Consider the following 5,000-nt stretch of genomic DNA (forward strand, 5'->3'; position numbering starts at 1 on the left):
AATGTCCATTTCTATTCCAAGATTCTGACTATCACCATTATTTTCTATTTTCATGGGGCTGGTGGCCCCGGTAGACTTCATCCAAATTTCAAAAAATTTTACACAGTGTGTTTTTACTGGGTGTAGAACATTTTTACTATAAGGCCAAGGCGATATCTTTTCATAGGGGGCAACTGATGCACCCTAGTGTGCGTGTGTGTGTGTGTGTGTGTGTGTGTGTGTGTGTGTGTACCACCATTTGTGCAAGTGCATGTGCATGCCCCGGTCTGTGAGGGCGTGGCAATGGGCAATTGGCCTAGCTGGCCTGTGTGTGTGTGTGTGTGTGTGTGTGTGTGTGTGTGTGTGTGTGTGTGTGTGTGTGTGTGTGTGTGTGTGTGTGTGTGTGTGTGTGTGTGTGTGTGTGTGTGTGTGTGTGTGTGTGTGTGTGTGTGTGTGTGTGTTGCGCGCCCCTGTCTGTGAGGGCGTGGCATTGGGCTCTTGGCCTAGCTGGCCTTTCTGCTCTGCTGAGTGGTGCTCAGGGAGCAGGGGTGAACAAAAGTCTGTGACTCGGTCGTGTGTGTGTGTGTGTGTGTGTGTGTGTGTGTGTGTGTGTGTGTGTGTGTGTGTGTGTGTGTGTGTGTGTGTGTGTGTGTGTGTGTGTGTGTGTGTGTGTGTGTGTGTGTGTGCGGTGGCTCGCGAGTGCCCACTGGCTGGACTGATGGATGGGGAGGGTGAGAGAGAAGGAAGAGGGGGGCGGGGCAGGGCCTGGTCTTGGCCAGGGACAGGTGGCTCTCGGTGGGTGGTGGAGAAGGACTGCCCTGGGAGGAAGGGTGGAGAGATAGCGGAGGCGTAGTAAGGCTGGCGAGTGTGGAGGTTTAGGGGGGGTTGGAGTGGGTGGTGTGTGTAGGAGGGCTGGAGGAGTTCTGGTTGGTGGTGTGTGAAGAGGCTTCCAGGGACCACGCCTCGTCACGTCTTGCCCGCACACACACCCACGCACACGCACACGCAGACGCACGCACACGCGCACGCATGCACACAATATTGAAAAGCTCCCAACGCCCAATTATAGCACATACACACAAACACTCCTCCACACACTCACACTCACAAAGCTGGAAGGTGGCCCAGTATTTATAGTAAATATGAGAGGCACGCATGCTGGAGGAGAAAAGCCTGACTGAGGAGCACCTGTTCTCCCTTTCCAACCATGTGCGTGTGCATGCGTACGAGTACTTGCCTATGTGAAGCACAAACGTGTGTACATGCGTGCATGCGTGCGTATGTGTGTGCATGTGTGCGTGCGCTTGCCTACGTGAGGCACAAACACATTCAGAAAACACAAAAGCACACATATCCAGAGAAACAGAGCAACCAACGCAATTACCCTTTGTCTCCTAAATCAGTCAAACGTAATATTCTCTAGTTTATCCCAATTAGGCAGCACAACACTCCACAACAAGAGTCAGAGATCTCATTTCCTCCAAAGTATGAAACTCTTTTTCACAGCAAAGCAGACACTAAATAGCATATGAAACATAGTGGCTGTTTTGGGTAATCATTTGAGGGCCCCCCATAGCAATTGATGATGTATACATGCAGGCAAACGAATAGGTAAATGTGACGACGAGGCCCTGGGCAATTTGCCCGACCTTGCTCAATGCCAAAACCGCCTATGTACATAGACTACAAGGACACAAGCACAAGGACAAGAGAAGAGAGAGCAGAATAAGGTTTCCCAAAAGAGCATGCCAGTCTGTATGACATGTCTACGTGAGTTATAGCCTCCCCATCGCCTCCTAAAAGGGCACTGCAGAGGTTCCAGATATTCTAGACTGTAAGGCACCTTCACACAACTTACATTACAACTTACATAGAATAGAATAGAATAGAATAGAATAGAATAGAATAGAATAGAATAGAATAGAATAGAATAGAATAGAACAGAACAGAACAGAACAGAACAGCACAGAACAGCACAGTGCTGAATAGAATAGAATAGAATAGAATAGAATAGAATAGAATAGAATAGAATAGAATAGAATAGAATAGAATAGAAGATTCAACTATACAGTAGAAACGAGCATTAAGTGATTGAGTCAAGAGACCAGGGAGAAAGTGAAATGGGAGATGGGGGCAACTGAGGGCAGAGACCATGGGGGTGTGGGTACACAGAGAGAGGCCAGACAACTCTAGTTAGCAATCTCATTATTTTCTTCCTGTGGCCTGTGGCCTATTATATGGAAGCATATCCAACAGGAAGAAATTACGCAGAATACAATAAAATAGACAAGAATTACATCAAGAGGATCCAGAGGCCAGGGCCCAGAAAGAGCGAGTATAGAGATGGGGGCAAAGGAGGACAGACATGGTGTCTGTTGTCTGTTCCCATTTGCCCCCATCTCTGTAAGCACTCAGGGGGGGACCAGACTAATGGCAGACCAGCAGGCAGGCAGGCAGAGAGGGAGAGGGGTGAGGGTGGAGGCAAGGTTGGTGTAAAGGAGGGCTAAATCTTGTGACCACAGGCCTGGAGCGAGGTAGAAAAATGGTGGACAGGCAGGCAGACAGAGATGGACTGGCAGGCTTATCCTGGTGACCAGAGGCATGGAGGGAGGGCCGAACCGAGTCGAGGAAGGCAGGCCCTGGGGTGAGGATGGGGGCAAGGTTAGATCAGGACAGGCTGAGTCTGGTGATATCTCCATTGGAGGGGTGCAGCACGGAGATTGACTGGCAGGAAGGGAGAAGGAGGCAGGCAGGGAGAGGGTTGATGGTGGGGGCAACGCTGGGGCAGGCAACCAGGGTGAGTGGTGAGTTGGGGGCAAGGTTGGGTCAGGACAAGCTAAGCCTGGTGATCACAGGCCTGGAGGGGGGGCAGAACAGAGACGGATGTACTGAGGACGAGCTTTTAATCACCCAGACTTCCGACTTCCACTGCTGAACACGGCTAATGACCATCTGACCACATCTGTTTCACAAGCCAAGGTTTGTGTGCTTGTGTTTGCATGGCACATCATGTTTGTGTGCATGTATGTGTTTGGATACAAGCACTGTGTGTGGATAAATGTGTGTGTGTGTGTGTGTGTGTGTGTGTGTGTGTGTGTGTGTGTGTGTGTGTGTGTGTGTGTGTGTGTGTGTGTGTGTGTGTGTGTGTGTGTGTGTGTGTGTGTGTGTGTGTGTGTGTGTATGTGAATGTGTGTCCGTTGCTGCCTGTTGGTGTGCCTGGCTCTAGATATGTGTGTCCGTTAATGTGTGTGTGTCTGCTCTGACTGACACAGATGGACTGGCTCCCAGACAGTAGTCCACTTTATCACGGCGCCAGCTCTTCACCAGATGAAAAAAAATGAGGCAGCAAGAGAGAAGAACAAAAACGATGACTAATATTCAAACTATTAAATCCACTCAAGCAGTCCAACTTGGCTAATTAATGATGACGGGGGAGGACCAATTAAGGCAGGAGTCTTTAACGAGGCTAATGAAGACGAGATGGGAGAGACAAGAGGACGTGACGGCTCCTCACAATAGTCTACTTCACACGGTACCCCACACATGCCCATCTGAGGGGGGTTGTCATGGCGATCATTACTTTAGTGAGCTAAAAGAGGAGCTTGATGAACACTGCTGGCCCCTAACGTGTGGGATTTCACGAAAAAGGCTGAGTCCATCCAGACTGTCAATATGTAGCTTAATCGCGATATAATGAATTTATGGCTCAGTCACTATGGTAGGGTATTCTATACGAGAGGCCTTTCAATATACACTTGATGAACAAGCTGCATCCTAATAATTCTAGGGACGAGCATTGGAAATTAGCTTTTGGCTATAAATGCTATGATGCTTGCTGTTTGGTTGTTATGCAACCTACATGTTATGTATCTGTCCCTATCAAATAAACTAAACTAAACTAAACTAATGTGTGGGATCTGACTATAAAGGCAGAGTCTGTCTAGATTTTCAATATGTAGCTTAATCAAAACATAACCAATTTATGGCTAGTTGAGTCACTATGGTAGTGTGTTTGATGGAGAGCCATGACATATGAGCTTGGTGAACAAGTTGGCCCTAATGTGTGGGATCTCACCAAATAGGTTGAGCCATTAATTCATTAGGTTGTGATTAAGTTACATGTTGTGAATCTGGATGGTCTCAATCGCCATCTCAACAAATTCATCTCAATCACATGAAAAGCCTTTCAATATGACCTTAATGAAGTTGAGTGGAGGACCTCACTAAAAATGTTGAGTGCATCCAGATTCTAAATATAAATAACTTAATAATAACAGCCAATAACAACAGATCTGATGTTCATGAACACAATGCACCCTAATATGTGGGATATCAGTAAGATGTTTGAGTTCATCCAGATTTTCAGATGTAGATTAATCACAACATAATGTATTTAACGATAGTCCATGATGGCAGGTTTTTCAATGGAAAGGCTTTTCAACACACACATGACACACACAACTTTCAGAGCCAAACAGTGGCATAACAGTCTGCAATGAATCCACTGAAGAGTGCCACTTGCAATCAAGGAATTGACTTGTAGAAAAAGACTGAGAGACCGAGACATAAAGTGTGGTGAATTTAACAACAGAGCACTCCAGTCAAGACAACTCAATCAAGGATATGACGGGCAGAAAAATAGTGCCAACACGCCAACTGCTGTCTAACACATCAGACCACTCCACTTTCCAACATTTCACCACTGTCACTCCGCTCATGCACAGAATACAGCCACCAAGTTTTGATCAAATTTGACAACAGACCACTCCACACATGCAGACTCACTCACTCACTACTGAACCAAGGGTGACAGCTACTAGAGACTGTATCCACAGAATGTGAACTTCACATCATTGCCACCACTATGTGGTGAATTTAATTTCTCGCTTCCTACTTACACTCAACAAAAGATGTGACCACTGCATGGTGAATTTAGCCAGCTACTCCACTCATATTAAATTGTCTTTAAATTGCAAAAGCCAACTTTCCTCCTCTGCATGTAGAGTCTAACAACACTCCAA

General features: G+C 46.8%; 1 protein-coding gene across 1 annotated transcript in view; it reads right to left on the reverse strand.

The window, feature by feature from the left end:
• The window catches only part of igsf3 (immunoglobulin superfamily, member 3), a 264,169-nt gene that overhangs the window by 184,840 nt on the left and 74,329 nt on the right, over positions 1-5,000 (reverse strand). The gene's annotated exons all lie outside the window — the stretch shown is intronic.

Source organism: Engraulis encrasicolus, chromosome 13 (genome assembly GCF_034702125.1).
Source record: "Engraulis encrasicolus isolate BLACKSEA-1 chromosome 13, IST_EnEncr_1.0, whole genome shotgun sequence".
Lineage (NCBI taxonomy): Eukaryota > Metazoa > Chordata > Actinopteri > Clupeiformes > Engraulidae > Engraulis > Engraulis encrasicolus.